Source organism: Rhinatrema bivittatum, chromosome 4 (genome assembly GCF_901001135.1).
Source record: "Rhinatrema bivittatum chromosome 4, aRhiBiv1.1, whole genome shotgun sequence".
Taxonomy (NCBI): Eukaryota; Metazoa; Chordata; class Amphibia; order Gymnophiona; family Rhinatrematidae; genus Rhinatrema; species Rhinatrema bivittatum.
This window is the reverse complement of record NC_042618.1, coordinates 362,368,969-362,389,863: the sequence shown is the minus strand read 5'-3', so window position 1 is coordinate 362,389,863 and position 20,895 is coordinate 362,368,969. Positions and strand designations below refer to the sequence as shown.

The window sequence follows — 20,895 nt, the reverse complement described above, 5'->3', positions numbered from 1 at the left end:
TATAATGTTTCCTGGTCCAATACACTCTCTCTGGTATCTTATATGTCTCAATTCTGTAGAAAAATGGTTAGTACATAATAGATTAAAATTATATATCTCCAAGACTGAAATAATGTTACTATCATGCATCACAAATCCATCAAACACTGTTCCAGCAGCCGTAAATTTTGAAGATTCTACTATGCTTATAGTGCACAAAGCCGGAAACTTGGACGTAAACAGACTCATCTCTAGCTGTACAACATTGTATCTCATCAGTAGTAAAGTCTTTATTCTATAAAATACAGCTGTTAAAAACATCAAATCATTGCTCGAATTGCTCTCCAGTTCCTAATTCTAACAAAAATTGATTATTGTAATTCAATTTACTTGGCAATTTCTGCTAATGTGTTATGACTTTTTCAGCTAATTCAGAAGTCTGCTGCCCAACACTCAAATGAGGGAAGATATCACTCCTCTGCTTTCAGTTTTGCATTGGCTGCCAATATCATTTGGAATGCAGTATAAAATTTAAATGGTAATTTTCAATTTGTTAAATAATGACCTCAAACTTGACTATAAACTACTGTGACAGTTCCGCTCTGCAAACAAGAACTTGTTGGATGTTCGAACACCAAAGATGGCTAGATTGGATATAACAAGGAACCAAGCATTCTCAGTGGCTGGCCCAAAATTGTAGAACTTGCTGCCAGACACATTACAAAACATCACTAATGTGAAGGTATGTAAAAGGGACCTTAAGACTTATTTATTTAAACAGGCCTTCAGTAGTTTACAGGTAAAGAGCAAATTAACTTAGATATGATAATGCCTAAATAGTTATTTAAACTTCCCTGACAATAACAATTCAAATAACTAGCTATCAATATACTTGTTAGTTATGCTCAATTTGTCAGGAAGTCACACATAGGAATTTATTATCTATAGGCAGTTATTGCCTTGTATTCACAGAATAAGTGTACTTGGTATTTTTATAGTTTTAATTATTATGTATGTATTTTGTGAACTGCTTTGTGTGCTATTGTAGACTGCAGTATATAAAATATTTAAACAAATATAAACAAATAAAAAAATAAATAACTGGTTTATATCCAGTTTCTTTTTAAACTCTTTATATTTGCAAAAATTATAACCACCAAGAAATCATTTGTAAGGAAAAAGGATGGAATACAGAACATTCTCTTCGGCCCTCCTCGGCCTCTTTTTTTTTTTTCTGTTCCTTCTCCCATCCCATTACCTATTTTTTGTAATTTCCATCTGCTTTTAGTTCTTATGTAAACCGGTATGATGTTTCCCCACTAATGTCAGTATATAAAATCTTTAAATAAATAAATAAATAAATAATAAAACATACCAAACAAATCAAAAATCCAAATGACAGAAATTATAAATCTTGGTCATTCAATCTAGTCCCTAGTACAAGGTGGATAACCACACATCCAAAGACCTAATGACAGGTCTAAGAGAAAAAAGTTATCAAGAAAAAAAAAAGAACAAAGACCTGACAACATAGTGTTACTACCTGTCAAAGGAGTCTAAAGAAACAATTCACAACAGGGAATTATGAATTCCACTGCGGAAGGTATTAGGGTGGGAGAAGCTGGGACCTTATCATGCAAAACAATTGTTAATTGAGTTGAGTTAAAGAATGCATGCTTCACATTCTGGTAATTAATAATACACTTGAAAGAAATTTTAAGGAAAACCGCTCTAATCTGCAAAATTCTAGGTTTCATATTAAGAAACTGATATCTTTTCTTTTGTGTGGCTTTAGCCACATCCGAAAACAATGTGTATTTTCATATTTTCAAACAGCAAGTCTTTATTTCTAAATAAAAGTCTTAGTACTCTAGATCTATCAGGTACCGACATGAAGTTGACAGCCAAACTTGCAGGCACAGAGAGAGCCCCAGAAGACTCCTAAAAAGCAGACAAGTCAAAAGTATCTGATATAGGTGAAAGTTTCAACTTATCATCTGATAAGTTTAGCAATATGTTTAGCTGGTGGTAGGTAAAATGCTTTAAATATAGGGGATAAAGCATTAGATGGTATTTTAAAAAACTGAAAAAAAATATTTCTTAAACATTTCAATCAAGGAAATTTTATCCACTTCTGGAAAAGTTAATCAGATGCAAATTCCTTTGCTATACCTCATTTTCAAAGGGAGTTACCGCGCGTGATAAATTCGCAAATCGTGCTAACAGCCGTTAATGCGATTGCAAATTTGTAATTCAGGGTGCAGCTCCTATCGCGGCTAATAGCTACAACCCTTTCATTTGCGTTACATACTGTGCTAGAGGGCAGTAAAGGTATATCGCAGTGCATGATATTTCCTGACAGCCTATGAGAGAGAGAGAGAGAGAGAGAGAGAGAGAGAGAGAGAGAGAGAGAGAGAGAGAGAGAGAGAGAGAGAGAGAGAGAGAGAGAGAGAGAGAGAGAGAGAGCACCTTGCTATAATGTCTATGCCCTAGACAGGTATTTGTATCCCTATGAGAGGCCCACCTAGTAACTCGAGGTGGGGATTAGGTAAGAATGTAGGGGGTTGGGGCCACTTTCACATTCCACGTGAGACGTACGAACAGAACAGTGGTCTCTTGTGAAGATTTGATGGCCTTTGGAGTACGGAAACTCACTCCAAGATGAGATTTGGGCAATGTTCTCTCAACCTAGCTTGATGGACACTCTACCTGGGCAACAACAAGCTAGTTTGAGAGAACATTGCCAAATCTCATCTTGGAGTCAGTTGTTGAGGTGAACTTGTGGTGGATGGGTAAGTGACTACCAGACTCTGGGGGATATTTGTGTATTTTAGGGGTGCTGAATTTCAGGCTATGGGCCGCTTAACATGATGAAAGCCCCAGCCAAAATGGGCTGCCATTATACATATAGGCTCCTCCTTTTTGCCTTGCAATTTTTGTCACACATTTCTCCAAAGATAAAAAAATCACATGGTGAGACTGAACATAAGAACACAAGAAGTTGCCTTACTGGGTCAGATCAAGGGTCCATCAAGCCCAGCATCTCGTCTCCAACAGTGGCCAATCTAGGTTACAAGTACCTGGCAAGTACCCAAACATTAAACAGATCCCATGCTACTGATGCCGGTAATAAGCAATAGCTATTCCTTAAGTCAACTTGATTTATAGCAGTTTATGGACTTCTCCCCCAGGAACTTATCCAAACCTTTTTTAAACCCATATACACTGACTACCTTAACCACATCCTCTGGCAATGAATTCCAGAGCTTAATTGTGCATTGAATTAAAAAGAATTTTCTCCAATTTGTTTTAAATGTGCTACTTGCTAACTTCATGGAGAACTCCTTAGTCCTTGAACTATCTGAAAGAATAAACAACTGATTCACATTTACCCGTTCAAATCCTTTCATGATTTTATAGACCTCTATCATATCCCCCTTCAGTTGTCTCGTCCTCAAGCTGCTGTGATATTTTGTCAAAGAGGGGAAAAATATTATGGAAACACACCCCGGTGATATTTGGCTCCTCCCATGATAAAATATTGCAGCTTAGTAAATGATCCTCTAAAGTTTGCTAAGTGATTTTTGTCAGGTAAGAGACTATTCTGAAAATATCAATTTTTTAAAATAATCTTTTTGTCATGTTTTATTTTTGTAAGTGATTGCTTTCTTGTATTAATTATTTGTTATATTGATTTTAGTTTGTGTTGTACTTTATATTTTGTATTTATTGTGTAAGTATTTTAACTACTGTTTTCTGCCTAGAGCAATATTTTTTTGAACTGGTGGGCTAAAAACTGAAGCAAAGTAAAGACTTCTTGAGACATTGTCCCATCCCTTATCATAAGCAAAGCTAGATTCCCTCTCATGTGTCTTACACAGCTGCAAAATTCTTGCCTTCATGACAGCGATTTCTCATTGTCTCATAGTACTTCTACAAATGCATCCTGTCCTAACATCTATTGCATAGTGTGTCCAGCTTTCCTACACACATCCAACTTGGCTTAAATTTAAGGCACTGGAGGTTGTTTTGTTTTTTTTTTTTCTGCACAAGGATGTGGAAGAAATGTAGTCAGTCTGATTAACCTATTTGGTGCTTTTTGTCTGCAAATCTCACCTCTGTAGGAGAGTGACACATTAGCAGACAGAAGTTCAATGAGCTTAATAACAGATTGATTATTTGCAAAATATGATAGATTGTTAAGATATTAGTATATTTTTGTGCAAAGAAAAGTAGTGCAAGAGCTCACCTCTCACCATTTTGAAATTTGTCATCAGTGGGGCAGGAAGCAATGATGTTCTTTCTCTCTTGCCTCCATCTTTTTGTCCAGGAATTAATATGGGATAGGTGGAGAGGGCATCTGGCAAGGGGCAGGAGGGAGGACTGGGCGGTGGGGGAAATTGGGGCATGCTGTCTCCTTACTTCAGTTGGGGAGATGGGAAAAATTGGTGCATGCAGACCCTTACATCTGTCAGGGGGTGAAGGGAGGTTGGGCTTGGAGGACTCTTGATCTAGTAGTTGGCTGGTGCAAAGAGAGGGGCAAGGATCCAAGCTTGATGAGGGTTGGTGGGAGGTTCCAAGAGCATTGCATTTCCCCCAGTGTTAATTGTTAGCCTACTGACTTTATGGACATGCTAACATTGAACATGGTAACTAATATGTGAAGGAGAATGTGCCACTCGATTTTCCAAGGGCCTACTAAACCCACATTTGCATACGGCACTCCATTTACAGGAGCACACTAAATGACCTTAGCACATATGCTTACCTTTATGTTTATAGGAGATCCTCTGAATTAGCACTTGAATGATAATGAGCTTCATTCTTGCAAAATCTCGGCACCTCAATAGTTTTTAGATGTATGTACAGTTGCTATCTCCTTGTACTTTTGTCTTATTGTACTGTAAAAAACTGTACAGTTCTTTTGAGTTTTCAGATATGAGCTTAAATAAACCCCCTTGAATAACTGGTATCAAGAGGATAAATCATTTGAATCCAAATTCTGTGCTTCTCATCTGGATTGTTTTACTTTGCCAATGAAGAAAATAGAATATTTTAGGGTTACATTTCTGCCTACAGCAACACTGCAGACCTTATTTTGAAATTATCTTAATGAATCCTTTCCTCTTCTCTGTTCTTTCCACTATATGTACTTGATCTCTTTTTTTTTTTTATATCCATCTGCTGTCTACAGCATTTGTTCTGCATTTTTTTTCATTGTGTTGCAGAACAGTGATACTGCACCCTCTCTCACTGCTAGGGCAGGTTTAATCAGGAGGTGCAGTGCAACAGGCTGACCGTCAGCAGGAGAAGGAAAAGGGATGAATCTGGATAACTGGGGCACTTCTCTCCCCCCCCATAAAAATTGTTTTGACAAAGAGATGAGGGCATCAGTATTTACTCCTATCTTGCTGAAAACAAGGTTAAAATAGTTTTATCTATAACGTTAAAAAAAAGTCCTTCACTGATCAAAATCTTTTTCAATTAGAGCACAGAACTGTAAAGACTGGAGATCATATTCCAAAGTTTCTTTCTCAGGACAAAGATTACCACTTTTTCAACAAAATAGCTACCATTTATCCTATTCAGTGGCCATAGATTTAGATTGTCCTCTGTCCCTCATATTCCAGCCCTCATGTTTCACCGAGGCCTGTGCTCAGTAATGGGCTGATACAGTAAAAAACGCGGGAGAGCGGGCGAGCACCCGCTCTCCCGGCGCGTGAGCGAGCACCCGCTCTCCCGGCGTGCGCACAGGACACTCTCCTGTGTGCGCGATACAGTAAATAAATTTATTTAAATTAGGACGGTGGTAAAAAGAGGCGCTAGGGACATTAGCGTGTCCCTAGCGCCTCTTTTCAGACAGGAGCAGCGGCTGTCAGCGGGTTTGACAGCCGACGCTCAATTTTGCCGGCGTTGGTTCTCAAGCCCGATGACAGCCACGGGTTCGGAAACCAGATGCCGGCAAAATTGAGCATCCGGTTTTCAAGCCGTGGGCCTATTTCAAAATCTATTTTTTTTTTTACTTTTTTAAACTTTCAGGACCTCCGAGTTAATATCACCATATTAAGTCGGAGAGTGCACAGAAAAGCAGTTTTTACTGCTTTTCTGAGCACTTTCCCGGTGCCCAGAGAAATTAGCGCCTACCTTTGGGTAGGTGCTAATTTCTGAAAGTAAAATGTGTGGCTTGGCTGCACATTTTACTTACTGAATCGCACGGAAATACCTAATAGGGCCATCAACATGCATTTGCATGTTGCGAGCGCTATTAGGTTCGGGGGGGGGTTGGACGCGCATTTTGGACGCGCTATTACCCCTTACTGAATAAGGGGTGAAGCTAGCACATCGAAAATGCACGTCCACTTGCCGGCTAACGGAGCGCACTGTACTGTATCGTCCTGCATTCCCCTTCCTACTGCTTCCCTTTGTCTGTCCTGCTCACTCACTGCTAAACCTTTTCTCTTGCTCTTGCTAAGCTCAGCATTTCCCTTTCCTTTCCCTGAGGCCACACTTCTGTACAGGGGCAATCTACCAGTCTGCATAAAACTCACCGTCTCCTCTTTGATCTACTGCCATGCTGTTCCTGTGACTGCCCCCCCCCCCGAACTATTATATAATACCCACTTCTTTTGTAGGTTTTTGGGGATGGGGAGCTTTCTTTCCTAGTGTATATATATATATACAGCTTATGTTACTCATTCAATTTATGCCTATATTGAGTAAGTAAGCCATATTTACAGTAGTTTTTCTATACTGTCATTAAAAGACTTTAAGAAAGCATGAGGAAAGCACAGAGGATTCCTAGTTGCATAGCTAAAGATCAACTGGGGCCACAGTTATTTCTTTAAAATGTTTATATCCCGCAAAATCTAAAATCCATAGCGGCTTACATAAATAACATTCATAATAAAAATGCATCCCTAAAAGCAAAAGTAAAAAGTAAAACAAAAGTTGCAAACAAAAAACATAATATAGAATACAATAAACGAGACGCTACCATAGGTTTAAATAGGAATATAAATCAATATCACAGCTGCTTAAAAAGAAGGCATACTACCGATGCCTGAAAACCTGTGCAGTTTACTGTAATTATTACTTCACATATCAAGGAAAAGTATCTTGTTCTAAAATACTGCAAAAAAGAGAGTTCTAATTGAATTTAAATGCTGCAGAGAACAAGAAAGTCTTCAACTGATTCCTGACTAGTTTTTACACAACTTTCTTTCCTTATTGGTTCTGAAAGCTTATTCCATTCAACAGGTGCCATAGTTAAAAACATTTTCTCACAGGATTCATGCAACCCTGTAAGCCTGGGATTAAGGATATCCAGCAAGCACTTGTCAGCAGAGTGTAAAGCTCTAGAAGGATGCTAGATCTTCAAGACAGAGCTGATGCAGAGAACATGGTTACTCAACGATTTATGAATGACTGCTGGCCGTCATTCCTGAATTAGCTTTTCTGGGGGAAGCAGTAGGGGATAGAGCTGGCATACAAAGAGGCTGCAGAAAGCCTTTTGTGGTTTTATGCTTTATAGTAAACAAAAGACATGGATAAAGGTGATACAGTTACATGCCAAGATACAGCAACCAGGAAACCAGCATCAAAAGTACTTAAAAGATGCAGAAAACAAAGCTGCACACCTCTCTCTCTCTTTTCAGCAGGAAGATAGAGAAGGGGCACACAATCCTGACTGTGCTGTTACATTCCTATTCCATTATTAAAGCACACATCACCTATACTGACAGGAACCTAAATGGACACAAATAAATAGCAAAAAAGCAGATCATTAACCTCTCTGGCCATCATCGAAATGCTATTTAGAACGAAATAAGCTGTGCCTTCCCCAAGCACATCCAAGACTGAAATATGAAAATGGCACACTTGGGCAAGGTTTAATAGGAACACAATTTTCAAAATTCAGATATCTGTGTTTCTATTAGTTATTATATTACTAGATGTTATTAATAGAGTGATTCTGTTTTGCACCTTACATATGTCTCGTTGTTCGTCTCCCTGCTTCACAAACTTCCTTGCTTCTTAATTTTTGAATGCCTTTTTTTTTTTTTTTTTTTTAGATGAATACTAATTTTCAATCACTAGCCAAGCTAGTCATTCCCAGCCACTTTTGTCCAAAGTGCTATTGCAAGTGAGGAAACACAATTCCATTTCAATCTGAGCACACTCTTTTCTTCATGCTTTTGCTCCCTTCTTGTCAATCATTTTTATTTTATTTTATTTTTTTTTTTATCATTCTTATCTTAAGTCAAGGCCCACTTAAGAAATGTAACAAAGTTTCCATGACTAAAGAAGCAAAATTCACTTTTATTTTTGTTCTCTCTCTTTTTTTGCAGAGGATTTAAGAAGTTTTGTTTTAAAGTAATAAACACACCCAGGAGATAAACTTTGGCTTTCTAAATTTAATTGCCAGTGCTGTTAGTGCTGCTGAAGTTACAAATCCCCTACCTTCAAGCTGGCCCTAGACCGAGGTCCGGAGTGGTCTTGGGAAATCCTCAGATCGGAAGCTCTCTCCATGAACAATGAAAGAGATTAGATTTGCTCATGCTCCTTTTCTTTCTTTTTTTTTTTTTCCCCGTAGCTTTTCAAGGGATTATTTAAGCAAATTTTAACACCGGGGTGGCAAAAGCAGACATTTCCCCCAGATTCTCTCTGTGGGGCTTTTCCCCTGGAGCCCGCTTTCTGCCCGCTGGATTCTCTTTCCCTCTGTCTCTGTCAGTGATGCTTTGCCCTCAGAGGCAGGCTGAGTGATCGCTCCCCCTTCCTCTCAGACTGTGTGCTTGTCACTTAGTGAAATCTTTCTGCATGGAGATTGGCTTCCCCCTGGACTCTCTGCCTCTCGTGCTATCAGTGAGGGAAGAAGCCTTTCTAGACAGCAGAAAAGAGCTGTTCAAATCACGTTATCGCTATTGTCCTTTTTTTAAATAAATTAGTGTCCTTCTGAATTAGCTTTCACGTTGTTCCTTCCTTCCTTTCATCCCTCTGAAACAGGCTTCTCACCTTTTCCTGATGTGTAAAACTTTTATCTACAAAAAACGTGAGCGGCATCCATTCCCTCTTTCTCACCCACAGTTTGCAAAGAAAACCTTCTTGAACGGCAACAAGCTGTTTTATCTTTATTTCTCGCTCTCCCTCTCTGCTGGACTTTGCTGCAGCTCTGGCACGCCTGCTCATTATGATTTCTTTTCCTAAATATCAGCTCATAGATATTATTTTCTCAGGAAAAAGTTGCATTCCCTAAGAACCATACATTTATTTATTTGTTTGTTTGTTTATTTATTTATTTATTTATGTATTATTTTTATATACCGACATTCGATCTGAGATATCACATCGGCTTACATTCAGGTACTGTAGGTAGATAACTTCTTTGATTTGTAGTTTGATGTGTAAATAATGCTTCCACTGTCAAAATCTGATCAACTCATACCATGCAGGAGGTAAGGAAGAAAAACTTGATTTCTTTAGGTGACAAGTAGTGCCTCCTCCCCTCCCCACAACTTGGCCATAAACCACAATTTAGCAAACTATATCCCAACATAAAGGTTTAGTCCATCATATTAGAGCCCTGCTACAACCTCTGCAGCCAGAGCATAACACAACGCTAGGCTGGCTGCTGTAGAGCATTGCACGGACCTGCAGGTTGACCACCCCAGTTCTCCTCCCACATAGACTCAAACCTGGAAAGATTATCTCTCACAGACAACCCCCTTCCCATGGTCATAAATATTATCTCACCCTAGTAGCCCTCACCTTGTTGTCAGGAGCTACCTCTCCTATAGCAGTGGTAGCCAGTCTAGTTCTCCAGGACATGCAAATCTTTCTATGAATACACATTTTGCAGGGTAGGCGCAAGGCTGTTAGGTACCCTAGGAGAAGGAGGGGCACAGCTATGAGGGAGGCCTGGGTGCCTATGCCACTTCAGATTTGTCTCAGACCCTATTTCCTAGCAGCAGGATCGTGTCACATCTGAGTCGGCTTTTAAAGATGAGGCAGTTAGAGGACCAGGAGGCACTGGAATCACTGCCAGTCCATGATCCCCTGCACCTTTAAAAAGGTTATCTAGAACAAGGAAACAACACTGCCCTTGAGCTAGTCCTGAAAAAGATTTGAGTATATTTAAATGCTTAATAGGTTAAATGCTTAATAGGTTAAAGCACCTATTAAGCATTTAACCGTACACTCTACGGTAACACTTTATATTTCTCCTGCCTTATCTTCCTTCCAGCTTGTCGCAAGCTTCCAAGTTCTCTTTCCCTGTTGATTGTAACTTTGACTTATTCCCTCTTATTGTTTAGCTCTCGTTTACTTGAATTGTTACTCCAGTTATTCCCTGTTAAATGTAAACCGATCCGATATGGTTATTACTATGAAGGTCGGTATAAAAAACTGTTAAATAAATAAATAAATAAATATATCAAAGTCTTTCTGTTTATTTTTGGCAGATAACTATTCCCCCTCCTCTAAGCACCTTAAAAGTTCAAGAATGCCTGACATGGTTGGAAACCTATTGCCATAATAGCTGTACAGAAGCCTGTCAGATTAACACTTGTATAAAGTAGGTGCCATAAGCACAGAGGGATAGTGAGAGCAGCCAGGGCAAGGAGAGTGAAAAAAACCCAGAAGATACAGAAAATAACGAGTATTGTATCTACTACCATGAAGACCCACATAGGATAGGGTAAGGGATGGGGTTGAAATGGGGGACTAGCACAGTGCCCCCCATATTAACTTTGAGCTCCCACCCCCAAAATTCAGTTCCGGTTATGGCCCCGAGACAAACCTTCAGCCTTGAAACTCCTACACCCCATCCCCTTAACTTTCAGGCCTATAGGCCACCCTCCATCCTAGAATTTGATCATTAAACTTAATAATCAAGATGACCCCCATCCCAGAACACTCCTGTAAAAACACATAATAGGAAATAGGGAGGACAATTTCACAATAAATTTATGCCAGCATAAATACTGATTTACCCAGGTAAAAGAGGATTACAAAAATGTGCCCACCCTAAAAGCGCTTAAAAGTGTGCACAGTTCAAAAGGAAAGGAAAGTGTGCTCATACTTTGAAAATTGTTGCAAAGCCCATGGGTAAAGGTGCCATGGACTTTGCACCAAACGGTACAGGCTTTAACATCCTCCCTTTCTTTTAAATATTAAAATTTGTTCCATAAATATGTTTCAGAACTCATGTCACAGTGACTGATGAATGTGTCATCTATCAGTTTTGAAAGTAGACTGCAAAAAAAAAACCCAAAAAAACAATCAAGAAATATGTAAAATATATTAATTATCCATATTGCATCAGATGAAGGTAGTCTCTAAAATGGCTGGCTGACCTGAAATATGATATTTTCCCTTACTAATTAACATATATGCAATTTTAAATTTGTCTCCATGGTAACCGTGATACAAATTGCCTCCGTTAACAAGCATGCTGTGAAGTAAGGCAAACCCTGAAAAAAAGCATTCAGAACCTATATTGCAAATTTGCCATAGCAAAACAGCACTAACTCCCAGGACTTAAACAGCAACAGCCCAACCAATGAAAAGGCAGTAATGCAAATATTACACCAGGCCGTAGAGTAGTATCACTATTCTTCCTAGCAGGGAAAATGAATGGTCTAGTGGTTAGAGCAATCAGCTGAAAACCAGGGAAACCACAGTTTAAATCCCACTTCTTCACTGTCATATCTTGGGCCAGTTGCTTTATCTTCCAGTGCCTCAAGTACATACTTAAAAGTGAAACTTCTAAAGTCACACACATAAATGTTAGCAGTTACATGGGTAAAATAGCACATGCACTAGTATATGCTATTTTAGAAACCTCAACATACACACATAAATCAGGGACTCTGAGTAAAAAAGGGGCGGGCCAGGAGCATTCCAGGGTGGGCCAACATTTATATGAGTAACGGGTCAATTTCAAAAACGTAACTTGCGCAAAAATGACCACATACACGTGATGTGAGCTGTGCGTGAGGCGCGCATATTTTTAAAAGAGTAAAGTACGCGGGTACATATGTGTGCTTGTGTAATATAACGCGCGTACAAAAGGGGTGTAAAAGGGGCGGGGTAGGGGGCGTGGTCTGGGCATAACCATACGAACATGCGTAATGACGCACTTTAAATCTGACTTATGCGCTGACATGTGTGCAATTATGCACACGAACTTGCTTCTAGGGTTTTATGAGCACGGCGCCCATGAGACTTTCGATTCACCTCTTGTCATTTGTCAGGCCACCTGTCGCCAAGGGGAAGCAGGAACTGCCAGTAGGGAGGGGGTGTTGGACTTCCAATGCTGACTGTGACCCATTGGGGACTTTAGAGGGGGAGCAGCAGTGACATCTTTAGAGGGGTTAGAGGCAGTAAGACACACTTTCCTAGCCAAATGACTCTAATAACTGCATGGGTACTCATGGCTTTAAGGCACAGTAAAGAGAAAGAGGAGGAGCAGGAGGAAGAGGTATCCCTTACACAGAGTTTACAGGACATGGACTCAGTTTTTAGATCTGTCAGAGGAGGAAGTCATGCGAAGGTTCAGGTTTAATAAGGAAATCATACAGTAACTGTGCTAGCAGTTAGAGGAAGACCTAGAACCCACCACCTATAGGGGCCCTGCCCTGCCAGCACATCTCAGGATTACCACTGCCCTAGCCTTTTTTTTTTTTTTTTTTACTACTGGCACCTTCCAAACTCCTCTGGGTGGGGACACAGCTGGCATAAGTATATCTCCAAGCTAGTATATTTCCTTCCCTTGGAGCAGACAGCATCAAGAACAAATCATGCATGAGTTCTATCAGGTGGCATATTTTCCCTCTGTCCTGGGGGCAATCGATTACACACACATCCCTGTAAGGGCACCAATGGGAAACGAGCCCACCTACCACAACCACAAGGGATTCCATTCCCTCAATATGCAGGTGCTCTGTGATACTAAGGGACTCATCCCAAGTTCCCTGGCTCCATTCACGATATTTACATCCTCTCGCAGTCCGGAATTCATGACTGCTTCCAGGAAGGAGACATCATGGGGGGGGGGGGGGGGGCTGGCTACTAGGTAAGAAACAATCCATTGATATCAACATATCACAACCAGCCTCCTCTGTGGGTGTCCCACATCTCTATGTGGGCTACCTGTCTTGGAGGAGAGCTCCGACCTAGCCTAAACTCCTAATGTACACTACAACCAGAATTCATGCATAATAGCTTTCTGTGGTTTCTCTCTTGCAGGTGACAGTGGCTATCCCCTAAAAACTTAGCTCATGATCCCTGTGGCCACCCCACAGAGTGCATTGGAGGTGCGATACAACAGGGCCCAATGGATGACCAGATCAGTCACAGAGAGAACCTCTGGCTTACTTAAAACCCGCTTCCGCTATGTAGACAGATCAGAGGGATGCCTCCTCTTCAACCCACCTAAAGTTGGTCAGATATTCCTAGCCTGCTGTATGCCACATAACTTGGCCAAAACCAGACGCATGCCTCCTCTAGAGGGACTAGATGAGAATAGAGATGATGAGGAGGAGGAACAAGAGCTCACTCAAGAGGAATTGCAAGTGATGCTTCGCCACAGCCAAAGACAGGCTATAGAGGATAGGAATGCTGATACAAAGATATTTTTGTAGGTGAAAGTGCTTTATTTGTGGACACATGTGGGCAAAAGTAAAAGTGCTGTACATAATGCTCAGTGTGTCTTGGGTTGTCACTTTCCAGATCTTGGACTATGGGGGTAGTGAGTGGGTACTGGGCACACTGTATCTTGTGCTACACCTCAGTGGTGGGCCTGCAGAGGGTGCAGCACCAGCCTCCTCAGACACGTGGCTGCAGGTGGGAATGACTGGTTGTGGAGGTCCTGTTGGTGGTGCAGGTGTTGCCTGTTCTGACAAGGCGGCAATCTTGGCAGCATCTCTCTCCAGCAAGTGGACTTCCCTGCCAGTTCTTGCAGGATGCCCCTCAGCTCATCCCTTAGGCCCTCTCCCTTTCTTTCTATGACGCCCTGCAGGCTCTGGAGTTGGGACTGTACTGCACCCACCTCCTTGATGATGCGAGCATTTAGCTCGATGAGGAGGCACTCTGCAGGTCTGGCCTCCACCTGGGGGTGTTCTGCACGCTCTTCCTCCTCTTCAGCTTGCCTATCTTCCTCCCTGAGCTCCTCCTCCATCACATCCTGCAGCTCTTCAGGTAGGTTGGCACAAGGTTGTGGCTGCTCCTCACCCATGGATGGGCTGAGGGGTACATCTGCCTCCTCCTCTGATGACGATGTTGTGGGTAGCTGCCGTATGCGGTGTCTTGGTCCACATGGCCCTGGCTGTGTGTCATGTTGGTTCCCTGCATAGTAAACATGGTACATATGTTGAAGTTTCACATCATTGGTTTGTAATTGTGTAAAGAATATCTATGTTCACAATCCATGCAGGTCCTCTACTTCCCTTTCTGACCCTCCTGATACTCGCGTTAAAATAATAATAATAGTGTACCGCTTCCAAACATATAATTTCTGTTATTACAGGCTTTTACTCAGCCTGCCTAGCAGCTGATGTCACAAATTATCTGCACATAGTCTAGAAAATGGTTACTTATTACCTCTAGGTCTGGTGCACTGTAAGCTCTTCTATATCATTTAGGTCATATGGTGGAATAGCAAAACTGGCAAAGAAGTTTCCATTTCATAGGGTCTGGAAGCAAGAGAACAGTATATAGCACTAGGGCATGTTTAATTATAAACCTTTTCCCATGTACCAGTCTCATACAAAAAAGGCAAGCTCTCTATGTCCAGACCACAGGTCTAACTGTAATATCATGGCACTTACAGCTTACATGTAGTTTTTAGTGGACTGCCCTAATCTCCAGACCAGAGGCTCTGGAGCCAAGGCCGGATGCATGCTCATCTCTGTGGGCACTGGTGGTCTACATCATAATAATAGAAGGATCAGGTATGCTCACACTAGCTATATGCCATGTACATACGCTAGCACTAGGTATCTTATATACATTACTCACCATGCTGCTGTTCAGAGTGTGAGGTGTCCAGGTTTCCCACCCCGTTCACAGATGGTGGAGAGCACCAGCCGCTCTGCTGCATTGAATGTCACACAGGAGTCTGTGCCATCTGCCTCCCTCTGGGCCAGCTTCCTTTTGACAAGAGTCTCACCATTTGTGGCACAGCTCCCCATGCTCCTGTTGTTTTTGAAAACAGCATTACGTTTTTCCCTGATCCGCTCCCATATCTTCTCCCGCTGGTATGAGCATATAGTCTTGGACTTCTCGCCATATGGAACAATATAAGCCTTCATCACTTCCTTGACAAGGAGGTCAACCTCCCTGGGCAGGAAATTAGGCTTACATAGGGGTGCAGGCTGGCCCTGAGACATGGAGGCACTAAGAAAGAAGGGCCACACTCCCTCCTTTTATGGTAGCAAAGGCACGTAGCGCGCGTACCAGTACGTGCACAGAAATGTAAATCACGTGCAGAGTTGAGCTTAAGTGGGCGAGTCTTACACATATAGAACTTACGTGCATATCTAATTAAAGTTGATAGCATTGTTATGTGCTTCAATTAGCACACAGGTAAACTGGTTAGAGTTACACGCGTTACTAATTTTGAGTATGCTATACTGGAAAGGCATCTATTATTCTGAGTGATTGTTAAACAGCTGCAGTTCACATCAACAACCAGGTGTGAGGCTAGTTATCAGGATTACTTTCAGTCTGGTCAGTCTGCTAGACCTTCCCATTAACCATATATGGAAGAGGGAGCGGTGCAGTGCGTGATTGCCTTCTGCTGGGAGCTTAGGTGTTTGATGAAATTATAAACACATGAGCCTGCATTTTCTACTTTTCCAAAAGCTGTGGGCTAGACACAGGTAGGTATTACAGAGCTACTGTGTTTGGTGGCCTTGGAAGAGATGTCCTTAGGTCATCCCTTAGATGATTAGCATGGGTTTACACTTGTGAGCATGGAGAGGACTAGGTAAGGAATAGCTCATAATTAACATAGGTTTTTAGGACAGGTAGACATAGCATAATAAGTGTTCATGAACTGACCTCTACCCTTGCTTTTATCTTACAGCTAAGGTACATGGGGGATAGAATGATGGTAATGCTAGGACACTATTGTTCACACTCTTTACATGTTACATGAGTAGGTAGGAGTGGTAGGAGAGGAGCGGCAGGGTGATGGAAATGTAAGAGAAGAGAAAGGAGCTTTCTCTCTTCATAAGGCCTGGTCTTCTCTGCACTGGTTTGTGAGAGCCTCCATCTTCTTTCGCCTTCCCCCATACCCTGAATTACTATGTTCGTCCTTTTACTTTGATTTACGTGGACAACATTCAGAAAGGCAGCAAGGCCAGGGGTGGGAGCCAGAGAAGATGGAAGATAGCACAGCCAGGAGTGCATAAAGCAGTGGGACATAGCACCATTCAGGAACTCTACTGTTTCAGACCACTACTAAATCCCTCATTTTGTGTGTGTATGCTGTGTTGTGCAGTGTAAGCCACATTATGACCCCTTCCTGTTCTTCTTCCAGCTGTACAGGGTGAGTGCAAGGGGGAAAGGGGATGAAGATTTGAGAGCTTAGAGAGGAACAGCCTTGCAGGTTGGCTTCTTAAGCCTGCTAAGAGGTAGTGGAACAGCAGTACTGATCATTTGCCCACTAAATAGGCCCTAGTTGCCACTAAAGAAAGGATAGCAACACATGCACACCTGGTCTCTTGGCAGATGCTTCTCCCTCCCTCCTGAACTCCACCACTGCCTGTCCTACCGTCTTACTTCACTCGTGTTCACTGTACATGAGTAGCTCTATTCCACATTTGAAGTGGTGGCAAGCTTTCTAGGTCTCTGGGGTATGCAGAAATATGTTAATGAAGATTGCAATACTAATGTATTTAAAAGTAAATTTTCATAGGCACCATTTCATAGGCACCATTTGATGCTGACCTGGGGAAGTGCGTGCCAGCACTTATGTAGTTGTTATGCGCGCCGCCCGCGACCATCCTGTGCATGGGACCGCTCACCTGAATAGTTCCTCAGTGGATCCCGGGACGACCTCCCTCACGGTAGTTGCTAGCCCAGCTAGGCCCCGGAGTCTCGTGGCGGTGGTCGCCGGGCCTTCCACTGCACGCCAGGCCTCACACCGAGGTTCGGCATCTCTTACCATGCTAGCCACGCCTGGACACTTGTAGGGCCGAGGGCGAGTCTTGGTTCCACGGCACATCCTGATTGATCTAACAATATAAGGAATTTCCTGTCTCCACTTCCTTGCTTGGCAATCGGGTCAGCTTGTATGCTAGATTGTCTCTGCGCTTGTTCCTAGTCTCGTTCCAGGATCCTTCTGTTCCAGTTCTGTTCCTGACTTGTTCTTGCATCCTCATTCCTGAATCCTGCCTGTTCCTGTGTTCGTCTGTCTGTCTTCCCAGGTAGTACCCTCGGACTGACTTTCTGGTACTGACCTCGGCTTGCTCCTGACCTGCCTGCCACCTGTCTACGACCTCAGCTTCCTCCTAACCTGCCTGCCTGCCTGTCGCCTGTCTACGACCTCAGCTAGTTCCTGACTTGCCTGTCTGTCTGCCACCTGCCTCAAGACCTCAGCCTGCTTCTGACCTTCCCACCTGTCTGCTGCCTGCCTCAAGATCTCAGCCTGCTCCAGACCTGCTCGCCTGACTGCCGCCTGCCTCAAGACCTCTGACTTCGTCTGACCTCCAGTATCTGACCCTTGCTTCATTGACAACTCCTCGGACTGACTTATGGACATTGACCTTTCACCTGCCTGACCTCGTCTCCAAATTCTGGCTCTGTTCCTCGCCTTGTCATCACCAACTCTGTTCTGGTTCTCCCTCCTCCAGCTCGAACCCAACCACGCTCCTGTGTCTGTGGGCATGCCGGACTTCCATTCTCCAAGGAGACCCTGCGAGGCCCACTTAAGTCCGGGATCCTCCCAGGGGGACCTCGGGCTTCCAGTGGTGAAGCTCTTCCTAGCCTCTGCCTCCTCCAGTGCTCTGCCCCCTGGGGGCAGTTACCTCCTGTTCCCTTTCAGGAGCCATTCCATCCCTGCCCCAGGACAAGGGTCCACCCCTGAGCGCAACAGGTTGCCAAGGCCATGGACTTGGCGGTCTCCTACCTCTAGGGCCCTACCAGGACTGGCCACCATGGTAAAGCAACATCATCAAACTTTAGAGACGCTGGCCTCTTCGGTAGAAGAACTGCATTCTCAATTACAAGATACAGCAATGGCCAATCCGGAGGGCCTCTCGGCCACTATGCTTCCCAAAGCAACTTTGGCACTTCCTGCACCCCCCCCAGGTACAATGGGGATCCATGCTCCTGTCGTGGCTTCCTTAATCAGTGCTTTATGCAGTTCGCACTGCAACCCTCATTGTTTTTGAAGGAGATTACCAAAGTCATCTTCATTCTGTCCCGGTTGGATGGAAAGGTCCTGGCATGGGCCTCTCCCTTATGGGAATGTTCTGACCCCATCCTTTCCAAGTTATCTGACTTCATTACTCTGTTCAAGCAGACCTTCGGAGACCCAGTCATAGTTTACTCCACCTCCGTCAAGGGTCAAGAACCCTCTCGGAATATACAGTGGAGTTTTGGACTTTGGCCACAGAGCTTGGGTGGCAAGAAGATTGTCTGCAAGCCATCTTCCTAGATGGACTCTCTAGTGCTCTAAAGGACAAGCTCGCTGTCCATGAGACTCCCATGTCTCTAGAGGACCTGATCTCTCTTGCCGATAGGTTTGATCATCGCCTCTGGCAAAGATGCCTAGAAGTAAAGGCTCCACGCCTTCCTGCCGCATGCCCCACAAGTGCATCCTGCTCTCCAGTGAAGACCCCGGTGTTACCATCTTCCTCCACCATGGAACCCATGGAGGTGAATCGTGGGTGATTATCCCTGACTGAAAATCTCCGTCGGAGAAAGGAGGGGCTTTGCCTTTACTGTGGCACTTCTGGACATCATCTGCAGTGTTGCCCCGTCCGTCCGGGAAACTGCAACGCCTGAGCCCGGCAGGGGTCCCGAACTTGGGTGCGACTGTTTCTGGCCCTCAACTCTTGCTTCCAGTAACCTTGGGCATTAAGGCCCACACCTTTGCGACCACTGCTCTCATCGATACCAGAGCGAGGCTTAGCTTCATTACAGACGACATCGTCAAACTTCTGAAAATACCTCTTCAAACCCTCGAGGTGAGTCTTTGTATCACCTCCATCCAGGGGGAACATCTTCCAGGTTTCATCACTCACTAGACAGTGGCAATCCATCTCACTGTAGGTATGCTTCATCAGGAAGAAACATCCTTCTACGTCCTAAAACGCTCTACTCATCCGGTGATCCTGGGGCTTCCCGACCCCAGACGAATCCAGGGCCGAGCCGAGGATTGACGGCATGCTCCAGCATGGCTGAACATGGTCTTACCCTCTGCCAGGCCTGCAAGTTCCCAGAGCCAACACAAGTGATGTTGGTAGGGGAACGGTCCTCCGACTGTTCCGAGCCCTTTTGGACCTGCTGCTCGATCGGCATTGGAGCAGCAGGCCTGGCCTGAGGTTGAGGGCATACGGAGGCCTTGACACGTAGACAGGACTATGACTGATGCGACGGCATCTCGGACAAGACTGGGCTGATGCAACGGCATCACAAGCATGACGAGGATCTTGATCCAAACAAGACAAGACATAAGGCAGGAGAACATTGGCACTGTCTCTCAGGGCTCCCTAAACAGCTCACCTTCACGGGCGGACCCAATGGGCTGGTCACGTACCACCCTGTCCCACTGCTGGGAATGGGACGAGCGCAGGGCAGACCTAGGCAAGGAGGAACTCCAATGACGAAGCCGGTGTCATCCGAAGCTTCCCCCAAGGCTGGCGGGAACAGACGCTCCAGGGCGCAGGGACAGATCCCACCTGTTGGCCATTCCTAGGCCCAACAGGTCAGAAGGCCCGGAGCTCATGACGAAGACGCAGGGAAGAACATCCTGGCAGGCAGACACAATAGGATGAGGAAGATCATGGCAGAACATCAGGACATGGTCAGGGACCTCAAGCAAGACATCAAGACTTAGTACGAAGGCAGACGAGACGAGGAGCTCCACGAAGAACAGAAGACCTTACAAGGCTCTGGCAGGCGAGAGCCTCCAGAGAGAACACACGCTGATGCAAGGCAAAGACAGACTGAAGTTGAAGTCCTTTTATAGGGCTGCAGACCAGCGACTCCCTGAGAGGAGTTTGGCAGGCCCACACCTAGCTGGCCCTATAACTACGGAGAAGTGCTGCGGGCCGGCCCCTAGGGAAGGGCGTGGCTCAAACCAGGAAGTCCATGCAAGCACATGCAGCCTTAGGCAGGCCCCATGGACATTGAGGCCTCCCAGGCCCTGGAGCAAATCCTAGACAGTTCGCAGGCGAGGCCCTGGCTTGGAGCGAAGGAAGACAACAAAAGGGATGCCACAAAGAAGCCTTTTTCAATTCTTTATTGGAGGAGACGTAAAAAACTGCCCGCTTCTTTGTGGCTTCTTTGTGGCATCCCTTTTGTTGTCTTCCTTCGGTTCTACTGGATCGCCTACCTTGCTGTTTCTTGGGTCCGTCCCTGGCTTGGAGCGGCCTCCAGGAAGAGGTAAGGAGCCTCCCATAGCCCAGCTACAGGAGGGTTCATAACAATTAATGCACACATTAACGCGTTATTGCATGTGTTAACGCCATAACGCATTTTGATGAATGATGCGGTTAGTTTGAAAAAAAATGTGTCTCTTGTAATTATCCTGGTTCATATTGACTTTCTCCTTAAATCTTGACATTAAAAATACTGGCTGAACTATAGTCTGTAAAAATGTATGAAACTAATGAGAATCTAATAAGGAAAATTTGAATCACCATTTGTTTTTCTTAGTTTGAGAATTCTCTTAGAGTTTTTCTCAGG

General features: G+C 43.8%; 1 long non-coding RNA gene across 1 annotated transcript in view; it reads left to right on the top strand.

The window, feature by feature from the left end:
• The window catches only part of LOC115091008, a 67,065-nt gene extending 66,145 nt beyond the window's left edge, over positions 1 to 920 (top strand). The window contains exon 4 of the long non-coding RNA XR_003856574.1: positions 406 to 920. This is a non-coding gene — a long non-coding RNA (uncharacterized LOC115091008). The remainder of the gene's footprint in view (positions 1 to 405) is intronic.
• Positions 921 to 20,895: the final 19,975 nt, after the last annotated feature.